The following is a 21,563-nucleotide window of genomic DNA, read 5'->3' on the forward strand; positions in this document are numbered from 1 at the left end:
CTAGAAGGATGCACTGTTACTTTATCCAGAGTAAAATACCTGGGTGATGTATTTGTCAGCAACTTGTCTTTCGAAAATCATATTTCATAAACAGCCTTCCACCTCAGACAAATCGCTAAGCTACAGAACATGCTATCTGTCAACATAAGTTCCTTATCGATTACAAAGTATTGCTACTGACTTAAAGTAGGCATGAAATCAAAATTGACCCTATTTACTTTGTTTGCGGATATTACTCGTCTTGTGGTAAACAATTAATCTGTGCAAGTTAATACACGGAAAAAAATTGTTTGCCGAAGTTATCTTTAATCAAAGTCTGAAAAGTTACTTCTGGGTCTGAAATGAGTCTTTTTCTGATGACATAGGCTTGACAACTTGGGTTGGTTAAACACTTAACCACTCCCCTCAAACCATTACTCTGCTATGGGCGAGAGATGGAGAGGAGGAGCGCTGAAGTAAAACCGTGCCCTCTGTTCAATATTCCGTTTCACTCGGAAATGCGTCACAACACTTGAGAAAAGTCGTTTGCAACTTCCGGTTCACGCAGACTTTAAAAGGACCTAAATGGTTCAACTCCTGTGTATATAATTTATCTTCTATCGCCCTACAATCCATTAAAGTAGTCTGTAATTTTCCAAGTCAAGGGTGTAGAATTTTTTTAAGCAGTGGAGTGAATATAGTGGAAAAAGTGCCATTGAGGAGTGATGTGTTGATGTGTGTGCGTGAGCTTTAAGAAAATAGGGTCAAGGGGGCCGGTAGTAGTCTGTTTCGAGAGGAGAAGTTTAGAGACTTTAGCATGAGAGAGAGAGAGAGAGAGAGAGAGAGAGAGAGAGAGAGAGAGAGAGAGAGAGAGAGAGAGAGAGAGAGAGAGAGAGAGAGAGAGAGAGAGAGAGAGAGAGAGAGAGAGAGAGAGAGAGAGAGAGAGAGAGAGAGAGAGAGAGAGAGAGAGAGAGAGAGAGAGAGAGAGTTTTTCAGAATTTTGGCTCCTACACTCTGGAACAGCAGTCCTGAAGATTTGCAGGGCTTAGAGACACTACCTCAGTTTAAATCTAGACTAAAGATACATCTCTTTAGCCAAGCATTCACATAATACATTTCATAACTTTGTACTCCAGTTATATCAGATCAAATGTATGTGATTATCTTTGCTTGAAATGTTGTGAACAGCAGCTACACTAATTATTTTCCATTTGCTTTTCTGTTTTATCTTGGGATGCCCATCCTGAGGTCCTGAGGTAACTAAAGTCTACACCAGCTCCAGTTTGGATCCAGCCTCTTACAAAGACTTCAGACGCCCCAACACCTGTGAAGAGATGACTTCAGATGATGCAATCTCTGAATCAACATGCACAGATTCAAAATTGTCTATATATAATCATTATGTTCACAACTTGTAATAATCAATGAGCTCATTGTTTCTGCCAAAAATACATGATGTTAGCTAATTGCGTGATTTGTACATTTCTGAAATACAGTCAGTTACCTCTAATAACAGAACACTCTAAATTGTATGTAGACATGCATTTTCTATAAAGCTGCTTTAAAACGATATGTATTGTGAAATCCGCTATACAAATAAATGTGAATTGAATTGAATACAAGCACATAAATACAGTCAAACACAAGCCCACACACAAAGTAAAAAAAAAAAAAAAAACATAGGCCTACAGTGTAAATTAATCAGTCATATGACTGCAGATTCATGAATGCAAAGCTGAAACACAGTTGTTTCCATTTTTTCCTCCTACTTCTTATTTGTCTGATTGTGTTTGTGTTGTCAAAATGCAACCAAGCATTTCCCAGCATTCCTTGGATATTTGAGCTGACAACAACCTTGTTTTGACCTTTCCAATCAGGTTTTATCAACAGCCGCAGCACATCAGTGATATACTCCCTACTTGCATCTGTCTCTCTCTCTTCTCAAACCTCAAAATAAACAGAAAGATTGCCATTCTTCTTATGATGTAACAAGTACATCAGGTGTTATAGAAAGTGTCCCCGATTCCGGCTGACCTAATCTATGCAGCCTAATAATCATTTAAGTGTTTTGAATAATATAAATGCATAATGCTCTATATGAATGCCAGGTAAAAGAGATGCATTCTTAGTCTAGATTTAAACTGACTGAGTGTGACTGCTTCACGGACAATGTTAGGAAGACTGTTCCAAAGGTGCTAAATAGGAGAAGGATCTACCGCCTGCAGTTGATTTTGATATTCTCAACTGGGCAGTTTTGAGACCGCAATAGATGCGAAGGACTAAAATACATTAAGAGCTTGCTCAAGCACTGGGGAGCTAAACCATTTAGTGCTTTTGTAAGTAGTCAGCAATATAAAACAATTTACACAATGTTTAATAGGGAGCCAATGCAGTGTTGACAGAATGGGGCTAATATGGTCATATTTTCTGGTTCTAGTGAGAACTCTAGCTGCTGTGTTTGAACCAGCTGTAGTTTGTTTATTAAGCGTGCAGGGCAACCACCCAGTAGAGCATTACAATAATCTAGCCTTGAGGTCATGAAAGTATGAACTAACTGTTCCGCATTTTTCATTGAAAGCATATGTCGTAATTTAGATATATATTTTTAGATGGAAGAATGCGGTTTTACAGATGCTAGAAACGTGGCTTTCAAATGAAAGATTGGTATCAAAGAGCACACCCAGGTTCCTAACAGATGACGAAGACTTGACAGAGCAGCCATCAATTGTTAGACAGTATTCTCTGTTAATACGTACAGAGTTTTTTTTTCTCCAAAATATTAGAAACTCTTTTTTTCAGAATTTAGTAGTAGGAAATTACTAGTCATCCAAATTTTTATATCAGCTATGCATTCCGTTGATTTTGTGAATTGGTCGGTTTCGAAGAAATATAGCCTACAGCTGAATATCGCCGGCATAACAGTGAAAGCTAATTCCATGTTTCCTAATGATATCTCCTAATGGTAGCATGTACAGAGTGAACTGCAGCGGTCCTAGTACTGAGCTTGTTATCGATAAGACATCTCTTCATTTACTGCTACAAACTGATAACGGTCAGATAAGTATGATTTAAACCATGCTAGTGCAATTCCACTAATGCCAACATAGTTTTCTAGTCTATTTAAAAGGATGTTGTGGTCAATTGTGTCAAATGCAGCACTAAGATCGACTAACACTAAAAGAGAGATACAACCACGATCGGATGATATGAGCAAATAATTTGTGACTCTAAAGAGAGCTGTCTTGGTACTATGGTACGGTCTAAATCCGGACTGGAAATCCTTGCAGATATAATTTTTTTTTCTAGAAAGAAACACAGTTGTGAGGATACTGCTTTTTCTAATATCTTTGACAGAAAAGGCAGATTCGAGATCGGCCTGTAATTGACTCATTTTGAATGATCAAGTTGCATTTTTTAAACAAGCGGTTTAATCATAGCCAGCTTAAAGGTTTTTTGTATGTATCCTAGAGACAAAGACAAATTAATGATATTAAGAAGAGGATCTATGAGTATCCAGTGGCTTAGTCGGTATAGGGTCTAACATACAAGTTGTCGATTTAGATGAATTAACGAGTTTGCAAAATTCTTCCTCTCCTATAGCAACAAATTAATCAAATTTTTCCTCAGGGAGACTACAATGCTCTCGCTGATGCGATACTGTAGTAGACGGTTGCATAGTTATAATTTTGTCCCTGATATTATCGATCTCATAAGTAAAGAAGTTCATAAAGTCATTGCTGCTGTGTTGCTTGGACACTTCTGGGCTTGAAGCTTTCTTTTTCGTTAGTTTAGCCACTGTTTCAAATAAATACATCGGATTGTGTTTATTTTCTACTAATAAGGTTGAAAAATAAGCAGATCTAGCTGCTTTTAAAGCCTCTCTTCAAGCAATCGAGCTCTACTTCCATGAAATCCTTAATACCTCTAGTACTTCTATATTATCAAAGATGTGGAGATGATGAAACTGATTAGAAAGATAATTGATAAAGCAATCTTTAGTGGCAGAAGTGATAGGTCTAACATATTTATAACACGGAGTCGGCTTTGCAGCCTTGGCTAAATGTAATTTACATAGTAGAATGTAATAGAATTGCCAATAACTAGGGTACTTTCAACAGGATTCTCAGTGGGTGTTTCACTGGGTGGGGAGAACCTGTTTAATGTTGTAATCGGAACGGAAGAGCAGTGTTTTGTCCCGTGACTACAGTGTCTCACGGTCACCCAGTTGCCCTGTTGCACGGGCTCTACAGCTGGAACCGAACAATGTACAGAGTTCACTGAGCTAGTCGCATCTAAAGCAGTATCTAAAGCGCTTGCACTCTTACTATCCTCAATTAAAGTTTGGATGAGTGTCTCTAGTTCTGAAATCTTCTCTGTTAGCCTGACTGTCTCCCTGCATTTATCACATGTAAAGTCATCGGCGCTGACAGAGAAGGCTATACTATACGTGACATTAAGTGCAGGTGACAATAACAGGAGAAGACAAGTCACTGTGTTTGTTGAGTGATCCTACTCACCGAAGTTGTTTGATAGTCCCGAAAAGGAGCGCGCGCGCGTGAGAAAAAAAAGACGGCAAACACAGATGACAGATTAACAGGCTAGCGGAAGGCTAGCGCATTTTGCGAGTGATAGTGATTTAGATAAAGCTAGCTAAGTCAGATCAATGTGATAACCAGATATCTGATATTATCTAATTCTGTCTGATGAGTACGATATATTTACAGATATGAACAAAAAGGAATGATAGTAAATAGAGATTAAAAATGGAAAGCTATACAGACGCAAGACAGCGAGGCAGGGGGAGGGCTCCGAGCTCAGAGATGAAGCCTAGCGCAAATTCACTGGGTGGGGAGAACCTGTTTAATGTTGTAATCGAAACGGAAGAGCAGTGTTTTGTCCCGTGACTACAGTGTCTCACGGTCACCCAGTTGCCCTGTTGCACAGGCTCTACAGCTGGAACCGAACAATGTACAGAGTTCACTAAGCTAGTCGCATCTAAAGCAGTATCTAAAGCGCTTGCAATTTCTGCCAGGAAGACTCAATCGTTCACGTCACTTATTACCTTCTCATCTATCCAATCATATCCTAATAGCCACCATAAAAGGGTGGTACTTACACTTGTCTGAGTTCGCAGATGCTGTCGCTTCAACCACCTCCTTCCTCCCCAACCACCACCAAGTCGGGACCTTACTCCATCCCCCCCAACGCCACTACGTCGAGTCGTGTCCCCAGCCTGCCGCCATACAGATATCTTGCAAGGCAATCCCACTAGACCAAGCCCACGATGAGGCCATGCCTCTTGTGAAGTGCGCTCTGACACCTAACAGGCACTGCAGGCCCTTAGAAGTGTAAGCCAGCGCTATAGCATCAACTATCCATCTGGATATACTCTGTTTCAACGCAGCTAGTCCCTTAGAACTTCCGCTGAACGAAACAAAGAGCTGCTCCGTCTGTCTGAAGACAGTCAAACAAGACACATAAGTCCTTAATGCCCTGACCGGACAAAGGAAGCTCGCGTCCTTTTCCTCATTAGAGACCGGCAGGGCCGACAGGAAAATCACCTGTGCCCTAAACGGTGTGTTGAGGGATTTAGGAACGTACCCGTGCCTTGGTTTGAGTATGACTTTCGAGTAATTTGGCCCAAATTCCATACACGTCGTGCTCACTGAGAGCGCTTTACGGTTTACCGAAGCGAGAGCCAGAAGAAACACTGTTTTGAAAGACAAGTGTTTGATATCGATTGGATTGGCTCGAATGGGGCACCTTTCATGGCTTCCAAAACCGTAGAAAGGTCCGGGACTGAGGGAGGTCTGGAAGGATGACCAGATCGTTCCGTCCAAGTGACTGGCCAAGCGTCGGTTTAGTAAACGCTGCTATGGCCGCCACATAAACCTTGAGCGTGGATGGGGTTCTGCCCTTATCCAGTAGCTCTTGCAGGAAGGAGAGAACCTCCGTCACCCCACAAGTTTGGGGGTGATATGCCACGAGCTGTGCACCAGCTAGAGAACACAGACCATTTCGAGGAATAGAGCCGTCTAGTAGACGGGGCCCTAGCCTGAGTGACCGTGTTTAACACTCCCACCGGGAGGTTAGCGGGTACCCATTGATGGCCCACACATGTAGAGGGACCAAAGCTCTGTCCCTCCTCACTGGTATCGGCCATGGAGCAGTGCTTGTCAGCTGCATCAAAACTGGGAACCAAGCCTGGTTCTTCCATAATGGAGCCACAAGAAGCACTGAGCATCCATTTTCCCTGATTCACTCTAATACCTGAGGCAGGAGCATGACAGGGGGAAAAGCATAGAGCGGGCAGCGGGGCCAGACGTGGGCCAGCGCATCCCTGCTCTTGGAGAAAAACTCCGGACAGTGAGCATTTTCTTAAGACGCAAACAGGTCTACCTTTGCCCTGCCGAATGTCTTCCACAGCTGTTGGACTGTCTGCTGGTGTAGAGACCATTCTCCTGCCGGAACATTGTTTCTGGACAGCCTATCTGGTCCCACATAGAGCCCTGCACGGGCCTCAAATCTAGGCCCTAGCCCGGCCCTGGCCCGAGACGCTCAGGCCCTAGCCCGGCCCGTGTCCGACAGCTCATCATAATTATCAGCCCGAGTCCGACCCGAGCCCGTTTTTTTATTATTTTTTTTATATTTTTTTATTTTATATATCTGTTTATATTATATGTCTGATGAAGGGCTTGGGCCCGAAACGTTACATGCGGTGAGCAATCATTAAATTTGCCTAGGAGCACTTTCTGGTGTGCGGACTCATTGTTTACCTTTATATTATATATACCCAGCTGTAGCCTGGCCTAGGGCAAACTAGCTATTTGCAGCCATTAAAATAGGTCCGTTTTGTTAGTTATGTTTCTTTTCATTTCTTTTTTAAGTTAATTTAAACAAATGTTTGGTTTCTTTTTGTTTTTTTATTGACGACCAAGCAGCCGACAGCGAGTTAAACATGTTTGATCCATTTAGCCTCTCAAATCAACACTTTACTTGGCTACAATAAAATCCATAAAACACCTTAAGCATATCACACATAGACAGTTATAGTTTAAACGTTTATTATCATTTTTTAAAAGCTGAGGCAAACTGCTCTGCTGCTCACAGTCGCAACAGCTCTCGCAAACGAAATGAGCTATAGCCTACAATCTAAACAAATCAAATAAATGGCATTAAATTAAAAACAAACATGCAGATTATCTTACCTCAAAAATCAAGTCTTCACTACAGAACATGGCCATTCTTATTTCCAATAGTTTCCAACAGACTGATGAAAATAAAGTCGTTTTCAAACGAAAACCAACAAGACAGCCCCCTAAGAACAGTTACTTACAGAGCATCATTAAGAAAAATCACAGCATCCACAGTGGAAGGTTTTAATCCAGTCGTAGGCTACTTTTTTCTTGAACTATTCCAGCTGCGCTGAAGTCACGCTCGCTATACTTCTGCTGCTGGCGGGGACACTAAAAACAGCGAGCTGGTCGCGCAAATCTTGGGTCGTGCCGCCGGGAAACCTGTGTGCGTGCGTGTGTGTGTGTGTGTGCGCGAGCGCGAGCGAGCAGACTGTCATGTGTCAGTCATATGTCAGTGTGATAGGTTTAAAACGTCTTTCTATGTTTGTTTTTCCATCGTCAACTTCTCATATTTAATTTTAATACATGTCTGAAATAGGCTATAAAAAGAAGGATAAGCCTAAAACAGGCCCGAGGCCCGGCCCGCGTGTGAACTATGACGTGAAAATTGGCCCGAAGCCCGGCCCTAGGGGCGTAAATAAGTCGGGGCCCGTCGGGCTCGGGCTGAAATGCAGGGCTCTAGTCCCACATGGCCTGGCACGTGTGCTGCTCTCAACGAGCGCAGATTGTGCTGAGCCCAGACCAGGAAGCGCTCCGTCAGCCTGTAAGGTTTCGGGACCTGATACCTCCTTGGCGATTTATATAGGCGGCCACCACCGACTTGTTGTCCGAACGTGGTGTCCTTTTATCTGGGGACAAAATCGCCTCAGCACGTTGTCGACTGCCATCATTTCCAGGCAGTTTATGTGTAGAAGCTTTTCCCGTTCTGACCACTGGCCGAAGAACGGTCTGCCCTCGAGCAGCGCTCCCCATCCCGAGGTGGAGGCGTCCGTAGACACCACCTTTACACACGATGAAGTCCCCAGGCTTACACCTGACCGGTACCAATCGGTCGCTCTCCAGGATTTCAGAGCTGAGACGCATTTCTGATCGACCTTGAGGCGAAAAAGACCACGCTCGACGCGGTACTCGTGCTTTTAGCCAGAACTGCAGTGGGCGCATGCGAAGCAGACCCAACTGGAGTACTGAAGATGCTGAGGCCATGAGACCCAGCATCCTCTGAAACTTTCTGAGTGGGAATATAGTGCCGCAGCGGAAGGTTTTCGCCATACGCTGAATATTCTGAATAGTCTGCGCTGTGGCGATAGTTGTGCTGTCATAGACAGCGAGTCCAGTTCTGTGCCCAGAAAATATATTCTCTGACTGGGAGACAGTGAACTCTTAGCCCAATTGACTTTGAGACCTAGAATGTCGAGATGTTCGAGTAATATGGTCCTGTGTTCTATGAGCTCTGAGTGTGATCGAGCTAGAATCAGCCAATCGTTGTATTGATATAACTGGTCAGGTCTGAGCCCCCCGTCTTTTTTCGGTACTAGAAAATATCTGCTGTATAGACCCCCTTTGCTCTGAGCTTGAGAAAAAGGCTCTATGGCCCCTTTGCTCAACAGTTTCGCTATTTCAGCTCGAAGTAGATGTGCTACTTCCTTTTCTACCGTAATTTTGATTTGCACCCCATAACAGCGGTGACGTTGAGCGAACTGTAGTGAATAGCCTCTCTTTATAATGTTCAGCACCCATTCTGATACCCCGAGAAGCTTTGTCCATGCACTTGCATGAATAGCTAGGGGTTGAATTTGATCTGGGCTCTGGCCGTGACGTGGTGGCGACCGGAGAGCTTCGGTATGCTGTAACATAGACGCCGTGCTTGCAGCATTCGATGGGCCGCTACAGATGGGCCGCTACAGCTTCTTCCACAGGAGAAGAAAATGGTATCATCTGTCTTTAGCACCGTCCACCACGGAGAATGCTGCTGAGACAGAGGTATGCATTCTGGCTGAGAAGGGGGCTTTCCAGGACTTCGCGACTTCTTCATGTAGCTTAAGAAGAAAAGACGTGGGTCTTGAAGACGGCAAAACGGGGTCCCCTTGCAGGAAACATCCATCCAGCCGGTTGTGTGCAGGCACCTCGGGCGTCGACCACTCAAGGCCGAGGCTCTCTACGGCCTGCGTGAGTAAACGCATCAGCTCTGTTTCAAGAATCCGCATTAGCTTATACGGCGCGGCACCGCAGCGGACGGAGGTGCAGTCTCGGCAGTCTCGCCCCCTCTAAACTTTGGCTGCATTATAATGATTTCTTAATTCAAAATATGATCAAGATTGCGTATGTGGATGTTTTTCGTTGAATTTAGCTGTTAAAAGTATAACATTTTAAAGCCACGTAAATGAACGAAATTACTCAAATAAAGATTTGTTCATTTTGATGAACGAGAGAGTCAGTAAAATTATCAGAATTTCCAGTTCCAAGGCTTCCAGGTTCCTTCTCATTAATCACTCTCTGTAAGAGAAAAGGGTAAACAGATATTAGTGAATGTCTGCGTGATCAAAACTAAACTTGTCTTTCTTCACTGGTGTTTATATGGCCCCAGTGATGAGTTGGTTGATGGCCGTCAGGTGTGTGCGTTGATTGCTGGTCAGCTGCTCTGTGTCTGTTGCCAGGAGCAACTGATGTCGGGATGAACGGAGATAGCTGTCAGGTGTGTGTTGATTACTGGTCAGCTGCTCTGAGTGTGTTGCCAGGGGCGACTGGTGTCGGAACAATGGTAGTCCGCCACAATATATATATATATATATATATAAACTTTAGCTTTGTTGCCATGTGTCATGAGTAAGCACTAAGCTGAGAACACGAAAACCCATCCAACGTATCTGAACTAGGTGCATTTTTGACATAAAGCACACCCAGCATACGCGGTTAAAAAACTCACCGCTCGCTTTATATATATATATATATATATATATATATATATATATGGACTACTTTGTCATTTCTGATGAGTGTGAGACTGCCTATTAAGATAAGATATGTGCAGGGATATTAAGTACTTGAGTAGTTGTACATCATTATTATACATTTTACAATTTACAATTTGAAAGACCTTTATTAATTTTTCTGAACTCACAAACCAATCAAACTTCACTCCTGGCTGATCTTGTAGAGCCAATTACACCCATTTCAGTGTAAATTGTATTTGGAAACAGCTATGCTCATTTGTCTTTGTGAAGAGACATCTCATTAGTCTCCAAAACACAGGTTTTGACCTCAAGCTACAGGTTTTAATTATAGGTATTGCTGAAGATGGATGACCTGGGTACAGTCAATGATCAGTCTATAAACAGCTATATTCAAAAATCAACATCTGCTCGAAGTTAAAAATGTCACCTAACAAGTTTCACATGTGTAATTATGTTGCTTTAGAACATTTTTAAACATTTTATTTTAATGAGACTATTGATATAACAGTCAGTTTCAAAAGCTAAGAAAGATAAAATACAATAGTCCCTTATTACCAGTCAAAAGTTTGAGGTCAGTATGATTTTATTAATTTGTGGTGGGGTGGGGGTTGGGGGGAATGGGATAAATTAATGCTTTTATTTAGCTTGGATGACCTCAATAACAAACCAAATAACAAACACCCTCGTGCCTGGTTACGGCAATAGACGATATCATGTATCCAGGCATATTGTAAAAATAGGCATCATCTATCAATGTTAACATGATTTAGCATTTAGTATAGCTACATTGCAGTTGAATACGTGGGTAATATATGGTTTATCCATGTTGCAACACGAACTGGATGTACCCTTATGCAAAATAAGTACACTTCTTTAGCTAATTTTATGAAGTATACTTAAGTCCAGTTTGAAGTATATTTCTGAGAAGTACATAAAGTGTATTTCTGAGAAGTACATAAAAAGTAGACAAAGTATACTTTCTTATTTTTAGTTTAAAATCCATTTGTGCCCAATTTTTTCTGAATGGTTTCATGCATATAGTCGTGTTAATAGTTTCCTATATGAACATATTCTGGATTTATTTCTGGACCCCCTCAATGTAAAATATGAATAGGAGGAAAACATTTGGCATCATGGAAGAGGTGTTAGTGAGATTCTTAAATCTTAAAACACAACAAACAATAAATCCATTTGTCTTAACCCTTGTGTGCTGTTTGGGGTCTTTTTGACCCACATTTCTAACTTTCATCCATGGGGATAACAAGGATCATTTGACATGGTTTAGTGTAAGATTTTTGCACATCTTTTGGAAAAGGCAGTTTTTAAAGTAACAAATTATCACTTTAACCAGTAGATGGCTATTTGCTATTTGACTAACTGAAAGACATCTTTTCACAACTTTTTCCAGTCGTATTCATATACATATTATTAATTAATAATAATATGTAGATATGAATCTAACTGGAAACATTAGTGAAAAGATGTCTTTTAGAGCTCTGCAGCCATCTACTGGTTAAAGTGATATCTTTTTTTTACTTTTAAAACTGAATTTTTCCGAAATATGGGCAAAAATCTTACACTAAACCATGTCAAATTATCCATGTTATCCCAATGAATGAAATTTAGAAATGTGGGTCTTTTATAAGGTGAATTTGACAATTTTTATTTTATTTTTTATTTTTTAATAAAAACCTATATATTAAAAATATATTTTTTTACATTTATTTATATAAATTTTGTGGAGTAAAATGTCCAAATGTGAAGTAAAAACATTAATAAACTGAGTAAAATGACATTGTAAAAACAAAAAAACAATTATTTTGTTACAAAATTACATTTTGTTGCCTGGGGTCTCTAAGACTCCAAACAGCCCGACTGTAAACCACAAATGAAACGCGCACAAGGGTTAAAGTGGTGGAACATAGTTCAGAACAAAGTGCAGCCATCCAAGGCATTAAATACAAATAAATAGAATGAAGAAAAAAATATATCTATATAACAAACAAAAAAACAAATAACAAAATGGCAAATAACAAAAATAACAGTGCATACAGATGTCATTTAAAGGGTTAAGTTATGTTTATGCACTAAACAAGACCAATAACCTTGATTTATTAACCTATTAACACAGTATACTCCATTTTCCCATGATATATGTACAAGGCAAATATTGCCGCTTGCACTTTTGACTAAGTATACAAAAAACTATAGATCTCTTGTAAGATTTGTTTTGTTTGGATAATTCTAGAGACCTTCATGATTATGTAGATATATATATGTAAAAAAAAATCGTATTGTTAACATGAAAATGACCTTTCTTTGGGAGGGTTTGCCTTCGCCATGCTTCCTGGAAGTAGGAGTAGGAAGTTGAAAGCCTCATGTGACAGGAAGGAAGTGAATACCTTTTTTTTTTTTCTTGAAATCCTTTACTTGGTTGCTTGATTGCATGTCATTGAGACATTAAACATGGATAACATCTAGAAAAATACTTACAGGAAAATGACAACTATACACTGCGGGCTTAAATGGGAAGAAGTATACTAATAGAACGCCTAAATAAACGTATTTTTCGTAAGGGTAAGCAACCATATTTTGTGGCTAGTTTGATACAGAATTTAAGATCTACTTTTTTTTATTTTCTTTCTTGCTGCAGATGAAATGGTTAAACTTATGTTTTCGCTCAGGCGCAGTGAGGGGAAAAGCACTGCAGTTTAGGGCAATCGGTTCATAGCTCTGCGTCAACGGTGCAATACAGTCACAATTTTTGACATGCCAGAAAAAAATAGTCACACAAGTCAGAATTTGGCTCAAAATTGGTTGAAAATTGCACAGTGTATGTCCGCCTTTAGTTGACATGACATGTAGGTGCAACGTTACTTATAATCAACGAATATGTTAACCATCAAATCAAATATCAAAATAAAGTGATCAAAATACCATCAAAAAACTTAAAAAATAAAGTGAAACCAATACATTTATAATGTTACAAAATATTTATTCTAATTTTTAAAAAGCTGTTTTTTTAAACTTTATTTTCAAGGACACTGGAAAAAGATATGGTTTCCACAAAAATATTAAGCAGCACAACATTTTCAACATTTATAATAATAATAAAAAAATGTTTCTTGAGCACCATATCAGCATATAATATGTTATGTAGAATCATGTACACTGAAGAATGGAGTAATGACTGCTGAAAATTCAGCTTTGCCTTTACAGGCATATATGACATTCAAATAGAAAACAATAATTTCAAATTGTAATAGTATCACTGTTTTTAATGTATTTGAATAAAAATAATGCAGCCTTGGTGAGCACGACACTAAATAAACAAAAACATACTGACTTTTGAGTGTTAGTAAATAATATTGCGTAATATAAAGTAGGAAAACCTTTTTTCACTTAAAGCTACAGTATGTAAGATTTTAAGCCACAAGAGGGCACTGTTTCCAACAATAACAAAGGCGAAGCTTGTTGACGCTAGGAAGGAGAGTGGAACGATGGGAGATGTCGTTTTCAACATCCAGAGACGTATGGAATTAATGAATAATGATCACAAATGAGGTAATTTATTAGTTTTTGTATTACCTGCAGTGATGGGCAGTAACGCGTTAGAAGTAACGCGTTACTGTAATCCCATTACTTTTTTGAAGTAACGAGTAAAGTAAGGGATTACAATTGCAAAAACAGTAATTAGATTACTGTTACTTCCCCGTAAGGAGGCAGCGTTACTGCGTTACTGTGATGTTGTTTCGTTAGACTGTCTCGTGAGTCGTGGCTTAATTTGAGCCGGAACACGCCCGACGTTGGATACGGAACCTTTTTTATTGGATCCGGCACCCCCTATGTCACTATGGAAAATTAATCGCCTAAATAAAATAAAAAAATACTATTTGTGTAGCCTAGTGTTCAATGTTGTTATCGATAGAGCTGCGCGAATGGGGTATTATTTATTTAATCCGCAACCGCATCACAAAACTCATCATCCGTAAATGCTGATGCGAGCCGCAAGAAAGCCCTTGTCTGTTCTAGAAAGGATGCAGCAAAGATATTTAATGCTAATGTTATGTATCATGAGACATAGGCCTACGCTGAGTTTCATTCATTTATGAGGTGCGCGCTCTAGTTAACAATGAAAGTGAAAGTGAACGCGGCGCGCCGGCTCCTCCATGTCACGGTTATTGTCTGCTATATTTGCCTTGTATTTGTTAAATACATGCAAATGGTTGATGAAACATTTATTAAAATAAGATACAAAAAGAATTGAATTTATACAAAACGAAATTCACTTTAAAGAAAGGCTTTTAACAATGCAATGCAAGTGAACGCGGCGCGCTACCGCCTCAATGTCACGGTTATTATTGTCTGCTATATTTGCTTTTTATTCATTAAATACATGCAATTGGTTGATGCAATATTTATTAAAATTAAGATACAATTTATACAAAACGAAATTCACTTTAAAGAAAGGCTTTCTACGTCTGAGAGACTTTCATTTTAATTATTTTATTGCTGTATTTTATTTGAATCTATTCGAATAGAGGATTTTACAAAAAAATATTTGCATTTTATATGCTGGAATATGCAGAAATATAAGTTAACAGAAGAAGGACTTTGTGTATTTCGTTAAAATATGGTGGACTCTGCAGAAATTGGTTAAATGTTCAACATTTTTCTTCAAGTCTGAGACTGTTGCATTTAATTCAATTTTTGGTTGATGCAATGTGCATAAAGTTAAAATATTGAAACTAATTAAACAAGTTTTAAAAAAGAGAATGTTTAATTTGATTCAATTTTAGATGATGGAATATGCAGAAAGAATAGAATTAGGCTGAAAGGTCTGCTTTTATAGCGTATTCAGGTCGTGCATCATGTTTTTGAAGTAAAGTAGGCCTAACTAGTAAAGTAACTAGTAAAGTAACTAATTACTTTTGAAAATAAGTAATCAGTAAAGTAACTGGATTACTTTCTTTGAGAAGTAATCAGTAATCAGTAACTAATTACTATTTCCAAGTAACTTGACCAACACTGATTACCTGTACGTCTGAACGTGAAATTTTATGTCATGATAATGAATTAACTACAAGGAACGTGAAATGTTATGCTATATTATCCTGTTACAGCTATTTGTCAAATGATTTGTTAGGTTAATGCTGTGTAGTTTTAGGATGTTTATAGTTAATGAAGTGTTGTTTTGCGTGTTCAAACCAATCGTAGTAAAATTAAATTTGAACGGACATTTGCAAGTAATGGCTTAATATTTTTTTAACAACAGATATCCAATTGTATTTAATTGCACTGCCATAATCTTGGTCACGGACTGGCCGGCCAATGTGGGCCGGCCCACCTGGTACACAAATATATTAAAATAATGACGGAAATCATAATAGGCTATTGCGTGGGTGTGGGGACGCGGCCGACAATTCTGTATAATTTATAATGTTGATAATATATCACATCACGATAGTGTCGTGGGTAAGTGTGTCATCATATAACGTGCGAGACCCGAGGTGGTGTCCCAGCTAGAGGAACTTTACTGATTTTGTCCCCCTTCTCTCTCGCGAAGCTCTCTCCATCTCGAAAACGCCACACCGATATTTATCCTTGTTTTATTCCTCCGTTTGTCACAAATTCTGCGTGCATCCCCATATGGACGCTTACGTTTTGTTGGCACTTCAATACTCGCCAAAGAGTAATGGTGATCCATGATGTACACAACAGCTATACACTTCCGCATTTGTCCACGTGATATTGCGGAAACCAAGGATATTGCGTCACTGACAGGCGACATTTTTTTCTGGGACGGACAATTATTTAAAATTGGAATTTCTCTGAAATAAAAAAATCTTTGGAGACTTTTGGGATATTGTAAGTACATAACTGCAGGAAATATATCACACTGTCCAATTGATTTTTGGATCTTTTATTACAAAATTGTTACATATTGTATCTTTAAGTTTATAGCAATTCTAACTATTAAAAATCTAAGTTTGATAAAGTAGCATAATCTGACTTAATTATAATATCTGTGGAGATGAACTCTGGTGAAAATAGTGCTGAATCAGTTGAGAAGGGACAAACTCTTTGTTTGTTCATTGTTTACTTGTTTTTATCCATCAGACCTTGAAATTAATCACACCAGTGTCCCCTGCTCTGTCGTATGTTTATCACCCTTTCCCCTCACTGACTTCAGACTGAAAAACCCTCAGCATTAGCAAGCACACTACAGACAGATGCCGTCATGCTCTGCCTCCCTCATATCACACAGTCTGCAGGGCAGAGAGTTGCTCTGGAGTTTCAAGTTCCATCCACACTCAGACTCTCTAGGCCTAAAATAACTCAGGCACATCACCAATCATAATGATTGGATAATTATATTAGGAGATGACTATGGCCCTTTGCTTTGCTGCCTGACTGACCCCAGGCTTAGATTTTCTCCACTCTTCTCCTAACAGCCTTTGGGCAGTGCAAAATGACTAGAGAAGTAAAAAATGGCTCCTGTCTGACAGTGCCTGTCTGGAAGGCTGAATTTATATTCAGCCTTACCTCTCTCCTGCCCTGTGTTTCTACAGCTCAGGAGGACTGCTGGACTTACGGATGCAGTCCTTCTAGGAACTCCCACAGGACTTTAATTATCTGTGAGCGAAAGGAGCAGTGGAGCAGAGTCGTGTGGATGAATGTGTGCATCTGAGGGGTGTTTGCTCTCAGTTTTACTCTCCTTTTCCTCTCTCTCTACTCTGCCATCTACCTAGGTCAGACACTGTGTGACCTGAATGGGCAAAAATGCAGGCTAAATGGAATTGTCGAGGGAGTTGGGAAACCATTCTGTCTGCAAGCTGAGATTCATCACATGCATACAGTCATCTACCTTACCAAACACACATATACCTGAATAATTATGTGACTTTTATAGAATGCAGACTCAGACACAGTGAACAGTGAGCTTTATTAACAGCACTGAGAAGAATGGAGAGTACAGGTGAGTATGCGGTTCAAATAGATTTTGCAGAATGAGTAACACTTAATATTTAAAGGGCACCTATTATGACATTTAAAATGTTCCTAATGTTGTTTTGGGAGTCCCCAACAACAGTTTTACATGCATGCAATGACAAAAAAAACACTTTAGTTGTCGTATAATATGCATTTATTTTTACCTGATTTGCTCACCGACTCCCAAATGAATCGTTCAACGACTCATTTTTCCAAACCCCTCCTTTGCGCCACGCTAATCGTTGATTGGTCAGATGACCCAGCAGTGTTTACAGAGATAATACTTATTGTTTAACACGAAGTACAATGATGCTTTTATCAATTAAACTGTGTTATAATAATGATTATAGTCCACTGCTTTGTAGTTTGTAGTAAAAAACTAAAAATAAGATAAAGAATTTAATGTTATGTTAGCGAGCATAGCCCAGAGTTCATATTGTAAAAGCACAATCAGTCTTTGTTTGCATTAGCCCGATGCATAAACAACGTTTTTACAACAACAACAAAAATGCAGTTACCGGTACGTTACTACGAGGTATTATTCTATTCTTTAAGACAACTCCGAAAACAACGACAAACACTTCACATATCTCAATACAATTGTCATTGAAGACCTAAAAGCTAAACGGTGCTTACACAACAAACTAAATAATTATTAAGCATGATTTTTTTTCACAATTATTAATAACACTTACAGGTTGTGATACGGAGGAGGAAGCTGATGCAAATACACTTGGAACTGAACCTTCCTTCAGTATCATTCGGCTCGCGAATCCAAGTTTGATTGCATTTAAGTTGGTAAAGCAATCATCTTCAAAATGGCGCGAACAAAGCACAAGGCTCGGACTAAACTTCTGTGGTATAGCTGTATATATGAATTGTAGCCACTTAGTCTTCAAATGCTGACTTCACTTGAGTCGCACTTCAGAACACAGCATCTCGTCACCATGATGTTTTTCCCTGGCCTTGGAGAGCAGTGGGCGTATCGTATTCAAATAACTTGACAAGTTGACGTCATCTAGTCAGAGTAAAAGCTTCGGTCTTCTAACGATTCATAAAAATGACTCAGAGTCGACTCTTACTTTTGAAAGACAATAACTTTATATACGGTGCACTTTCATATTTCAAACTTTGCAGGATGTTTTTGTTCACTTAGATCCATGTTACACACTACATGAAAGGTAAATTTCAAAATTCCATAATAGGTGCCCTTTAAGACTTTCCTTGTTTTACAGGTGCAGGAGATTGTGGATAGCTGGACGGATGGCTGTATGCCCACACCTCGTCGTGTTTGGTGAGTATGCCGGTAATGGTCCTTTGCAGGTTGATGACAGGGGAACACAAAAGGGAGATAGACATTGGAGTACTAACACTGGAGATAATTGCTGGTGTAAACACTGTAGAATTGGTAAGTAGTCCATTTTATAGAAACGAGACCAGGCAATGATGTAAAACAAGATGTGTGCTTTTGTAGCTGGCTTGATGATGGTGATGACGAGGTGCAGGTGTGAGTGGTGAGGGTGTGCGTTGTGATTGGCTGTTGGTGCGAGCCTGGCAGATCCATGACAGGGACATTGAAGACTGGAGTAATGGCTACCAAATTTTCAGCTTTAACCCCCTGAGGTCGGCAAACGCGTGGGCGCGTTTTGCTCGTTTTTTTTTACATAGCAGCAAAATAGACCTAAAATACTCCGTCGGTTTTGGTCATACAGACTTAAGAAATATGAAAAAATAAGCTGTTAAATGTCTACTTTTTTATGTGTCCACTTACAATCGAAATAAAACATTGTGCTTTTGTAAAATAAAGAAAGTAAACAGGGAGTGCTTTATGCCTCTCCATCTCCGTGAACTTTTTTTCTGAAGCACTTCTCTAAACTCAAACAAAACTCAGCGAATACTATTCACTCAGACATGAGCTATATATCTCTATAATCATTTAAGTGTGTAGTTTTAAATTATCTAATTCAAATCTAAAACAAATATTCTCTGTTTATGTAATCTATATAAAAAGAGCGAGAGATCAGCTGTGCTCATTATCGTTCTGGCACCTCATTACTCCGCTAATGTGACACGCCCATCGAGAGCGCGCGCTATTCAAACAGATAATCTGGAGCAACACATGCAAACCAGTCAACGCCCACAACAGCTGGACAACACACTCGCTGTGAGGAATAGCTCTGCTAATAATATCGTAATTATCCTGGAAATTTTACCTCAAACGTGCTGGAGTAGCCGAACAACGGATCCAGCTGCAGATCATCAGTAAGTGCTTTGTTCTAATCGCGATATGAACTGGTGTCTGTAATCCGCAAAAGACTGTTTAAATTTGAATCGCGTTTCTGTGTTTGAATGAATGCACGGCGCATGTGCATGCGTTTGTTTACTAACGTTACAGCTCGCGCGTGTCTGTGTGTGTGAATGAAATATCTATTGCCTACTGAGATGAGTAAAAATCGACTGAGTACGTTGAAATAAAATGTCTTTGTATAAGCAACATTTTAAACTGCAAATTAACATTTATGCCCTAATATAGGCTATATTATAAAAGACGATATGTTACAGACGAAATATGAAAGACAACATTTCGTTTTGGATAGATTATAAAGTTTACTGCCACATCAAAACCTAATTTCCAAGGTGCAAACAAAATCTTAAAAGGTCAATATAAGCCTTCTCTTTAAATTATTTTTGTGTTTTATTAGTGACAAATTTGGGGAGAGGATAGCCTACATAATCCAAAACTTTCTGAAAATACGAATGAGAATTAACTGCACAATTACTAGAAATGTTTACCTTGGATATTATACAATTTGCAAGCATAGGCCTACACAGTTTGTGGAAAAATACACTTTTTTTTCAAGATGTTTCCAACTCTGAACCAATTCTGTAGATGTGTGTGTGTATGTATGTATGTATGTATGTATGTATGTATGTATGTATGTATGTATGTATGTATATATATATATATATATATATATATATATATATATATATATATATATATATATATATATGTGTGTGTGTGTGTTGTCTTTGCATTCTTTGCATTCTGTGTGGCTCAGTGACACACTCAGTGAAAGGCTCATTCTTCCTGGTAAAATAAAGGTTATAATAATTAGTATGCAGCATTAGCAGGTCTTCTTTGTCTCCAGGTGTGAATGAGGACATTATTCATGACCTTGTTGGATCATTCACGCCCCCCCTGCATATTGCCTTTCCAAACAAAAAGTGTCTTACAAAATTTAAATCAATCTATTGTTTAATGTGAACGATTAGCCCGGATGATTTTCAGATCATTTTGAAGTAAATACTCTAGCCGACAACATCCATTAGTCAAAAGTATTGTGGGAATATGTGAAGTTGGTCGTTTGTGGTCTTATATCAGAACATTTAAGTTTGAGTTTTTTGAATAACCACGCATAAATAATATTCTCTCAAAAATGCAAACATGTACATACATGTTGCTCACATATTATGATAGTCATGTTCGTGCTAAATAGAGTGTAATTACACCTTTGCCATTAATATGTTTATAAGCAACTGAAAAAAATACAAATATCAGGTCATGTCAAAACATCTCAAGGACCCCAAAAACACCTTAGACTCCAGAGGGTTAACATGACAGAAAATATGAAATATAAAATAGTTATTTAAAATTGTAATAATATTTCATACAACCCCAAATCCAGAAAAGATGCAATAGAAATGCAATTTTCAGTGCGTGGTTTAGCGAGGTCTGCAATAGGAGAGAGAGCTGGGAGACGAGCGGTGAGAAAGTGGGTTAAGTCCAAATAACAAACACCTGTGTCCCGTTTCAGTAATTGGCATGGAGAGACAATAGAAAGCCACCAAGAAATGAGAAGAGAGAGAGTTGGAGACTTGTGTGGTCCTGCAGTCCGCTGGAGTAGATTGAGGGGGCTTTCACATTGGCAGTTTAGTTCGGAACGGGTCATGGTTCGCATGAAAAATCGCTAATGTGAATGCCGTCGTGCGGACCCCGGTGTGCACTGGGGTACCGAACCCAAGACTACCTGGAGGAGGTGGTCTGAGTTCGGTTGCTCCCGAACCGTTGGCGTGAATGTGAAATTATCACGGAGTCGGGTGCGCACTTGTTCAGGATGTAAAGTAACCTGCGTGTGCGTTTTAGCTGATTATGATGTATTTAGTTAGATAAAACACATGTAAGGGGATGATAGAGTTGATGATTTACCTTGGAAAGGAGCGAGAGTGAGCTTGCAGTGTATTCGCGCATAGCGTGTGAAATCAGGGCAACAAATTAGGAAATCCACTGTCTCCTCAAAAGAGTCTGTTAGCAAGCAGCAGAAGCTTATGCGACACACGTACAGTAAACCTGTGTTGTTCACTCAGCTGCGCATATTTGCACCGAATTAATAAAAAACACAATATTGCCTCACGTTGTTTTCTATCATGCGGCGTGCACGTTTGCGATGACGTAATATGTATGCAAACGCAATAGTGTTCGATGGAATCAAGAGGAGTGTGA

The 21,563-nt window shown here is 39.4% G+C and overlaps 1 long non-coding RNA gene across 2 annotated transcripts in view; it reads right to left on the reverse strand.

The window, feature by feature from the left end:
• LOC306992347 overlaps positions 1-17,798 on the reverse strand; it is a 162,962-nt gene extending 145,164 nt beyond the window's left edge. Inside the window, exon 1 of one of the 2 annotated variants that reach the window (XR_013796263.1) lies at positions 17,755-17,798. This is a non-coding gene — a long non-coding RNA (uncharacterized lncRNA). The remainder of the gene's footprint in view (positions 1-17,754) is intronic. The other variant, XR_013796264.1, reaches the window with a different exon arrangement.
• Positions 17,799-21,563: the final 3,765 nt, after the last annotated feature.

The sequence above is a fragment of the Phoxinus phoxinus genome, assembly GCF_949152265.1.
Source record: "Phoxinus phoxinus genome assembly, chromosome: 2".
Lineage (NCBI taxonomy): Eukaryota > Metazoa > Chordata > Actinopteri > Cypriniformes > Leuciscidae > Phoxinus > Phoxinus phoxinus.